The 10,850-nt window shown below is 35.9% G+C and overlaps 2 pseudogenes; one reads left to right on the plus strand and one right to left on the minus strand.

Annotated features, from left to right (window-relative positions):
* Nucleotides 1-5,719: 5,719 nt before the first annotated feature.
* Nucleotides 5,720-6,673, plus strand: LOC122221252 (annotated as a pseudogene).
* A 3,647-nt stretch (nt 6,674-10,320) lies between these two features.
* On the minus strand, nt 10,321-10,499 carry LOC122223250 (annotated as a pseudogene).
* Nucleotides 10,500-10,850: the final 351 nt, after the last annotated feature.

Consider the following 10,850-nt stretch of genomic DNA (forward strand, 5'->3'; position numbering starts at 1 on the left):
ATATATGACATCTCATTCTGTTTGCTCAAGGAAGAAGAAATATCCAAAGAAATGATAGCCAAAATTTTTCAAAAATTAGTAGCAGTCACCAAATTAAAGATCCAAGAATCTTAAAGAATAAAATGCATAACAAAAACCTACACATGTAAACCCAGATATATAATATTTAAACTGCTACAAAGCAATAGGCAAGTATCTCAACAAAACGTTAATAGATGTAATTCAACAGCACTTTAAAAGCATCATACACCATGATCAAGTGGGATTTATCCTTGGCATGCAAGGACAGTTCAACATACACAAATTAATACATGTATATAAAAAATTATATATATTTAATAGAATATATGATATATTATATAATAAAATAATATACATTTAGATATATATTATATATGTAATAGATATATATATTTAGAATATGTGTTACATATATGATAGAATATTATTCACACATAAAAAAAAGAAATATCTTGCATAGGACATTTGCAAAAACATGCTTGAATGTTGAAGGAATTATGCCAAGAGAAATAAGCCAGACAGAAAATGACAAATACAGTATGTTCTCACTCACATGTGAAATCTAAAAAGACTGAACTCATAGAAATAGAAAACAGATTGGTGGTTACCAGAGGTAAGGGGTGGAAGTTGGAGGAAATGGGTGAAGGTGGTCAAAATGTACAAGATTTCAAGTTATAAGATAAATAAGTTCTGGGGATATAAATTACAGCATATTAACAATATATTAAAATATATTAGACAATATATTAATAATATAGTTAACAATATATTAGAATTGTATATTTAAAAAGTTACTGAGAGAGTCAATCTTAAAAGTTCCCAAAACAAGAAAAAAAATGTTGTAGCTATGTGAAGTCATGGATGTAAATTAAACTTAACAGTAATCATTTTCCTATATATACATATATCAAATCCTCATGTTTTACAACTTAAATTTATACATTGTTATATGTTAATTATATTTCAGTAAAACTGGAAAAAATAAAATAAGGGAATATTTCACAAGTATCTTTCCTTACCAGGAGGGAGAACTTCACTATGTATGGGAGTATATACATTGTATGTGTGCATATGTGTGTGTATATTTTTACATATTTTTAACAGATCAAGAGTGCTCCTCAACTCCCTTGAGTTAAATTCTATAATTTAGTACTTCAGTTCAAGTATTTGGCATGGAACCATCCACCTGATGAAAGAGATAAATTCTTTCTTCCAAATCATAATTTTGGCAGACCTTAGTGTCAAGAAAATTCTCTTTGTACATTCAAGCACTAAAAGCTTTCAATGAATAATTCACTCAAAACCCTAGCTAGTGTGCGTCCTAGGGTATCAATTTTCAGGACTAAAAAAGTGCTGTTACCACATAAGAAACAAAAGCATTTCTACCTTACAGAAACAATGCTGAGAAAATGAGGAAACTTCAAGTCATAACTCCTCATAAAACTCTTTGCTCGTTGATGCTGTACACCCAATAATAAATTATTAACAAGAATGCAGTCTCATTAAAGATGGCTCTAAACCAATAACAGAGGAAAAACATTATTAAATATCATATCTAACTGCACACATACCCATGTGCGCATGCACACATAGACATAAAAGTAATAACACAAAATGGTCCAAAAGTTTGAGTCACCACTCTCAGCAACAACTCACTTGAAAGGAGAAGGAAAATTTCAACAATCATGTCAACTTTTAGGGACATCCGCTAAAACAGTCTAAAACAACCTAAAGGACTAAATGAGGGGTTATCTTCTAGAACTTTGGCATTTCACCATATACCCCATGTTTCCTTCTTCTGGGACTTGTTCACTATGAAATGGAATTTATTTATCAGGGTCATACTAGAAGCACAGAGTGAATCTGGGAGAGAAAACCTGTTAGCAAAAAAAAAAAAAAAAAAAAGGAATAACCCCTTTCAAGCCATTGAGCAGGTCAACAGGAATAAAAGTGAGAAATCTGATGACATGACTCATACTGACAGATAAGAGAATCTAAAACTTGCAGCAGACTCAAAAAATGAATAAAATGTAAAGTAACAAGAGAATAAATAATCTCATGTCGCAGCTAAGCTGGGGTTGCTGTAGTGATTGCACCACCATAAGAGTAATCTGTCTATTGAACAAAATAAACAATGACTCTAAGAATAGCATGAGAATGTCTGATCACCACTGGAGAAACTGGATCCCAAAGGCCAATCACTGGACTCCTTAGGGAAGAGAACATTAGGGATATAACTGACATTTTTCTCTCATAAATTCTCACTTTTGGAATTCCCAGGAGACTATATCCCCTAGAAGGAATCAGATACAGATTTCAGAAAAACATAAATAAGTCTCTGTTGTGTATCATATATGCCAATTTTTCTCCAAACCAGTATCATGTGCCCAGCAATGTAAACACCTTCTCTGGGCTGCTGGATGCCAAGGATGCCATGCCCTCCATTGTGCCTGCCTCCTGCTGCAGAAGATTCCAAGTCAGACCTGCCGGTTCTATGAGGAGGTAAGTTTGGAAGAGATACAAGTTTAGGACAGTTCTTAGGTGTGTCTTCTAGCTCTGCCTTCTTTTATGTGTTTGTGGAAACAACAGCACATCAAGTTACATGAAGAATGTAAAGACATTCATCTTTGCAACTAAGAGGGCTGGGAATCAAGGATGTGAGAGACATGAGGATGAGGAAGTATGGAAAGTCCATCCTTAGTAACCAGGAGGTAGATCCAGTCAGAACCAGCTCTTTGGGGGAAACAGCATGTTAGGGAAGTGACATCTGGAAATGACTGGCAAAGTGGCGATGAGGAGCAGGGCAGAAAAAACTTCAGCTCTCTCTTATTTTAGCCGTGTTCGGCTCTGCCACAGCGCAGATGATCAGTCATTTCGAGGAGGGAAAACATGACTGAACACGCCCACTTGATGGGTTCATTCCCACATGGCTTACAAAGTCATTGCAATCCTCACAGACATTAATCACCAAATATTGCCTCCTTTTACACCTCTTTCCTCATGGATTCTTTGACTTCTGGGTTACACTGAATTCCTGCTACAGAGGAATTACTCAATGCTTGATATTGCCAAACATGATCCAGTCACAGACCAAAGAGGAGCCTTACAGTGAAGTGTGATGTGGAAAATTCTGACTTTCCCTGATCCCTTGTGTCACTAATTACAATCATCAAGATCACCCTTAAAGTTATGACATTATGCAATCTAGAAAGTAATGCATTTTATAACTGATACATTAATAAATATTCTTAGCTAGAATACTTTTATTAGAAGCATCTGGGTCTGTATTATGCATTTACATTTTTTTTAATAAATATCATCACTCAGTTGTGTCACTTGGGTCATTTAGGTCCAAATTATGACTGTCCCTCACTAATGGAGGGGACCCTAACATAAATTAATAAATTAAAAGCAAACTAACAAAAGAATTGTAGGCAATTTCACGGCTTTGTTTTGCTTTTCTCACCACAGAAATCACACAGCATCTAAGTCTAACTCAGAGAAGGAAGTTTTCACAATGATTCTCCCTTAACTTCCCTAAATATCTAGAACTGGGTGGGGGCAACAGAGGAGTGAGGAAGTAGCAGGGGAATCCTTGTCTAGCGGGACAGTTTATGGCTCCCACACCATTGTTCCTGGTTTCCAGAGGCCTTTGCTTGGGAGTATCTGGCATTTGTGAGCCTCTGTATCTATCCATAACCCAGAAGAATAGAGGCCTTACTAAGTATCATGACACTTCAGGCAAAACCCTCAAAAATCCTTAATATGCCAATACATTGCTTACTTTTTCTGTATTTTTCTAGTTTTTAAATTTTTTTAAATGTTTATTTATTTTTTGACACAGAGAGAGAGAGAGAGAGAGAGAGAGAGAGAGAGAGCGAGCCTGAGTAGGGGAGGGGCAGAGAGAGAGGGAAACACAGAATGTGAAGCAGGCTCCAGGCTCCAAGCTGTCAGCACAGAGTCTGACATGGGGCTTGAACTCACGTACTGTGAGATCATGACCTGAACCAAAGTTGGACGCTCAACTGACCAAGACGCCCAGACACCCCTATATTTTTCTAGTTTTAACCTAGGCTGAGATTTTACACATTCTTTTTTTTTGTTTTAAGTTTTTATTTAAATTGTAATTAGTTAACATATAGTGTAATATTAGTTTCAGAAGTAGAATTTACTGACTCATCATTTACATGTAACATCCAAGTGTCCTCCTTAATACCCATCACACATTTAGCCCATCTGCTGCTCACTTCCCCTCCAGCAATCCTGTTTGTTTTCTAGAGTTTTTTTCTAATTTAATGTAACTATTATCTTTTATTTAAATTAATATACAGTGCAATATTAGTTTTAGGAGTAGAAATCAGTCAATCATCACTTATATACAACACCCAGTGCTCATCACAAGTGCCCTCCTAGGTACCCATCACCCATCAGTCCATCTCCCACCCATCTCCCTCCATCAACCCATAGTTTGTTCTCTGTCATTAAGAGTCTCTTGTCGTTTGTTTCCCTCTCTACTCTTTTTACTCCCCCTCCCATATGTTCAACTGTTTTGTTGCTTAAATTCCACATGAGTGAAATCATATGGCATTTGCCTTTCTCTAATTGACTTATTTGGCTTAGTATAATACATTCTAGTTCCATCCACGTAATTGTAAATGGCAAGATTTCATTCTTTTTGATGACTGAGTAATATTCATATATATATATATATATATATATATATATATATATATATATATATATATATATATATAATCACATCTTCTTTATCCATTCATTAGGCAATGGACATTTGGGCTCTCTCCATAGTTTGGTATTGTTGCTAATGCTACTACTATAAACATTGGGGGGCATGTACCCCTTTGAATCTGTATTTTTGTATTTTGGGAGTAGACACCTAATAGTGCAATTGCTGAATCATAAGGTTGTTCTATTTTTAGTTTCCTAAGGAACCTCCATACTATTCTCCAGAGTGGCTGCACCAGTTTGCATGCCCACCAACAGTGCAAGAGGGTTCTCCTGTCTCTGAAACTTCACCAACACCTGTTGTTTCTTGTTACACAAGTGTTTTAATTCAGTAGGTAAAATATGGAACCAAATCAGAAGCCATCATTTAGATATCTGGACTTTCAAAATTTTATTGAGCTAACAATGATGAACCCTGAAGAATGGATAGTCGTTTGACATTTTTTGTGTCAGTTATTAGACCACCTTAGGATGTCAACACTTACAGTTCCAACACTGATCCAGAATAACACTGAAATGTATAAATATTTCTGCACCTTGTTACCTTTCTCCCTCTTCTGATGCCTAACTTTTTTATCTCTGATTCCAAAGATTTAAGTAATTGAAATTCTGTGTCCAATATTAAAGGTCTATATATCTTAATCTATAGATACAAATACATGATTTTCATACTTACCTACTTTTGTTAGTACTGTCATTAACATTCTTCAAGCTGCTTATCACATAAGATCTTTTCTTTTACCATGAGAAAATTCTGAAAGAGAAATGACAGAATACAAAGATTCAGAGTCTGATCATACCAGCACTCTGAAAGGTTCATAGTCTTTAGCAGTATAGTTATATTATTTATTTAATGGAATTACAAAATCTGAAGGAGTTTGGGATCTCTACAAAGGAAATATTCCTGAGGATTAAGGTCATCTTTGTCATTGACACTTCTTCCTCTCTACCCCTTTAGGAAGCCATGAATATGTCAGGAGTCAGCACAGTGACCGAATTCATACTACTGAGTTTTCCGTGCTCCAGAGAGATTCAGGTCCTCCTTTTCGTGTTGTTCTTTGTGTCCTACATCCTGACACTGATGGGGAATGGGGCCATTGTCTGTGCAGTGAAGCTGGATCACAGGCTTCACACCCCCATGTACATTCTGCTGGCCAACTTCTCATTCCTGGAGATCTGTTACATCAACACCACTGTTCCCAATATGTTAAAGAACTTCCTATCTGAGACCAAAACCATCTCTTTCACTGCTTGCTTCTTCCAGTTCTATTTCTTCTTCTCCATGGGCATTACTGAGACTTTTTTACTGCCCCTCATGGCTTTTGATCGGTACTTGGCCATCTGTCGGCCTCTCCATTATCCTAACATCATGAGTAGCCACTTCTGCATGAACCTGGTGGCCCTCTGCTGGGTCACAGCCTTCCTCTGCTATCCAGTCCCTATCTATTTTATCACACGACTCCCCTTTTGTGGTCCCAATACCATTGACCACTTTGCCTGTGACCCTGGTCCTCTCCTGGCCCTGTCCTGCATCCCTGCCCCTGGAATTAGGTTTCCTGTTCTATATTGAGCTCTCTTATTATCTTCATCACCTTCTTCTTCATCCTTGGGTCCTACACCCTGGTTCTCAGAGCAGTGTTGCGTGTCCCTTCAGCAGCTGGATGATGTAAGGCCTTCCCCACCTGTGGTTCCCACCTGGCTGTGGTGTCTCTCTTCTATGGATCCATCATGGTCATGTACATCAGCCCAACCTCTGAAAATGCAGCTGGGATACAGAATATTGTAACCTTGTTCTACTCATCAGTGACCCCACTTATAAACCCACTGATCTACAGTCTCCGGAACAATGACGTGAAGGCTGCCTTGAGAAAAATTCATATGCACAAAAATTAGTCAAAGAGAATGAGAACTCATGAGTAGGTCAAAATCAGAATTAATTCTTTTTCTCCACTTCCATTCCCACTTAAGAAGTAGGTCTTTATTCATTTGCAGACTCAAACACAGACTCAAATTCATCTATTTCTGTCTAGTTACATAATGGACAATAGTATGCTCAATTAAATCATACCTTGTACTCAAATCAGGATTTCATACATTGTTAATTAGACTTAAATGACTTGAATTTCTGGACTTTAGATTCTTCTTTTATTCTTTCCTCCAATAATTGCTTGCCCATTTTAGTCCCTGGACTCCTCCCTTTTTTGACTTCTATTAAGTGCATACATTCTTGCACTTGGTTTTGCTTGTTTAAACATCTCTGCTCTACTCCTTAGAAGACTATTCACACCCTTTTAGCTCACTAAATTCAAGGTAAATTAGTGCCAACCAAATCATAATTGAGCCAAAATTTTTATTTATTTAATTGACATACAAACGACTAATAATAATTAAAAGCACTGTCTCCTTAACCTGTCTGCTTCATAATTATTTAGGGAGCTTTTTAAAAGAACAGATTCCCAGTACTTTCTCCATATCTAAATCAGAATCTTGAATTGGACTCCTGGAAATCCTTATTTTAATGTTACTCAGGTGGTTGATACACCTAGACCAGCACAATCCACAAACTGATCTGATAGCGCCACTATTTTAAATAAATATGTGACATAGAGAAATACAAACCCCACATTAGCTGAGAAAAGTGAAAGGAGTTACAGTGAACACTATAGGTGAGTCAAACATTCATGAAAGTAGTAGAAGTTTATTTTCCTGCATCGATTTTGAAATCCTCCATTTATAAATTAAGGACTAGATTACATTCTTCTTACCTGTGCAAAATTATTAAAACACCTGGAAACAGGTTTACATTTTTAAAGAAGACCATAATATAGTGGCATTACAGTTTGGATTAGTTTTGTGTGAAGGAAGGGTGAATTGACACAGAGCCCTAAAGAGGTAAAAGCAGAGAGCAAAAACCAGTGATTCATGATTCCCAGAGACTGAGATATAAACAGATGCAGAGAAATTTGACAACCACTCCTTGTTATTTGGCCCAACTATTTGGTCAAAAATAAAGTGTTCAGTTTATTTGGTGCATTTCACTAAGTCATTCCATAAACATTGATTTCCTCTGTGATGTGCCCTGAATTACATCAGTGTGGAAGATAAATTCCCTGCCTTTGTGAAATTTACATTCTAGTGAGGGAGATGGATAATAATCAGCTAAACACATAAATCTATAATTCCAGTTAGTCAATTCCAAAAGAAAGGAGAAAAGAAAATTTGTAACTATGTGTGATGACAGATGTTATCTGTGGTAACTTTTAACAGATGGTAACTTTATAATTACACAGGTACTGAAACATTACATTGCATCCCTGAAACTAACATAATGTTATACATATCAACTATATCTCAATAAAAGATGAATATATGAATATAGAAAAGTTTTGGGTAGGATAGTGGGTAATTTAGATGACATGGCTCGAGAGTGCCTTTGTTAGGAGGTGATATTTCAAAGTCATAAAATATACTATGCAAAGTTCTAGGGGAACCAAATCCCATGTAAGTATAGGTTAAAGTTTGTGGTTTTCAAAGAATATTAAATAATTTATTTGGCTACCCAAAATGAAAATTGTATAGGAGGCTAGAGAGATAGGCAGGATCAGATCATCTAGAACCTTCTAAAACACAATAAATAGTGTTTTATCTGAACTCCTGGGAAAGCCTGCTTAATACCATAGAGGAAGGCTTAATAAAAATTCCATCTTAATAAAATCCTTTCCACTTCAAAAGCTCTTCTTATCTTGGAACTATTTATTTAGTTACATGTTTATTTATATGTGCCTTTATTATACTATATTCCACCTTGTTACATTAAGGACCTGATGTACTGAAAGAAAAGTGCAATGAAAGAAAAAATAAGAGAAATATCAACTTAGAAAGAAAAAAATAGAATGACAATTTTTGGATAAGATTTTATGTTTGTATTAAAGCAAGCCACTAAATATGTTATGAACTCCCTTTAAAACAAAGTGAAGAATGGGGAAACATTATTTGCTGTATGATTTTTATTAACTATGAGAAGAAAACACGTGGGTTCAGGGAAAGCTAAATTAATGGCTCTTAATGCTGTAACAATTTCTTTCATGGGGATTCATACTAAGGAAACTAAGAAATACAGTGAATATTGACCCTCCAAAGTATCTGATATAGATGATGATAGATAAATAGAAAGACACAGATATACATAGATATAATCTGGTTCTATATAGCTGCTTCTCATAACATTTCTCAGTAAGATTCAAAGGCATTATATAGAAGAAAAGCAATTCTTCCCAGATCTAAGAATTTTGATACAAATATTAGCTTTCTGATGTTCTGCCTTACTCCAGAAGTCTGGCCCAGAATACACTAAGAATAAAATTTAGAGCTAACTGCATGTTCACCCAAGTCAAAGATTAATAACCCCTTATTTGGATACCAAAGTTCTCTTCTATAATGTATAAGTTGACTTAGGAGGAGTATTCATAAGAATGGAAGGAACTGTTACTATCACAATATATGCCTTACGAAGTTTATTAAATTCTTTCTGCACTGGAAGTAATTCACCTGTACAGAGCTGTCACACCTGCCATCCAAAGAAAAGTGAGGAGTTGAAGGAAAGGGTGACTGAGAACTGAAAAAGAAACGGGAAGTTTGGGAAAGAGTTAGTCCTGGCATGACTGAAATGCAGGGGAGGGGTTTATTCATGGGAAGTAGTACATGAATTCAGTAAACTATATTATCCAAAAAAAAACTTTTAAGTAAATGTTTTAATTATCTTGAAATAAGATACTTGTATTCTGAAGACATGATTTTTTCTTTGATTTTGTTCTCTTTTTTTTACTCAGAAATTTTCCTCTTAAATGTATAAAATAATATATGCTGGCTGAAATAAGGGAAGAGGGAATTTTATTTCTATAACTTGATCTTAATACGATAGTGAGTGGAATTCGTAGGACACTAGAGAGCAGATTTTGAGGTGAGTGGCAGTGAGAGCAAAATGCCCTCAGGATCCTGGCAGCAGAAAGAGAGAAATTAAAACAGTATATGGATATTCAGCAGCCATGAGGACCAATTACTTCCCACTTGTGGTTTTCTCTTACACAGTTTGATGGGAACAAGTCACCCTCTAGAGCAGAGAGTAGCCTCTACCAGTGAACAGAAATCTGTGAGATGGAGAGTCACCTTGGCAAACAACTAACTTCAGATCACATGCCATAGGCTACTAAAGGCTGCATTGATGAAGCTTATAGATTCATTCCCTGTGTTTTTCTAAGGAAATACTCATATTCCATTTGCATCACTAGCGTATGCTGCCATGAAAACACCAGATGCGGAGAAACAGTTTTTATTTTGTCAGGCCCTTTGTAGGGCTTAATTATTGATGATGTTTACATGATAATTCCTTAAAAAAGGAAACATTAGTATAGCAAACTCTCAACTAACAAATGGAATGTAAGCTAAGGGCAAAACTTTTCTCAGAACCAGGTTGCTTGAAATTTGGCATTAGTTTTCCCATTTAAACCCTGTTAGATGATGTAAATGCCCAAGGTGGCACATAAGAATCTAAGTTATATGTAATATACCTGCACATATTAAAATACATTCTAACCAACATCCCTTCTTGATAAAAGTTCTTAGCGAACTGCGATTCATCAAAAACATCTTTGATCTATGAAAAGCTTTCAATTAGCAATAATCACGCTTCAGATAAGCCTCATTGGCTACGATACTGCCACTGTGGCAAAGTTTGAAATATTTTGATCTGTAAAGAACATTTCAAAAACTTACATCTGGCATGAATACTTGATGGTGAAAGTGAATGCTTTCCCTCTAAAATCAGAAACGAAACAAGAATTCTGCTCTTACATTGGATATTCTTTCTTGCTTTGTCAAAAATGAGTTAACCATAGAGTTGTGGGTCCGTTTCTGGGTTTTATATTCTGTTCCACTCATCTGTCTGTTTTTGTGCAGGTACCATATTGCCTTGATGACTACAGCTTTGTAATATAGGTTGAAATCCAGAATCATGATGCCACAAATTTTGTTTTTCTTTTTCAGGATTGCTTTGGCTATTCGGGGGCTTTTGTGGTTCCATACAA

The sequence above is a fragment of the Panthera leo genome, chromosome B3 (assembly GCF_018350215.1).
Source record: "Panthera leo isolate Ple1 chromosome B3, P.leo_Ple1_pat1.1, whole genome shotgun sequence".
NCBI classification, from domain to species: Eukaryota; Metazoa; Chordata; class Mammalia; order Carnivora; family Felidae; genus Panthera; species Panthera leo.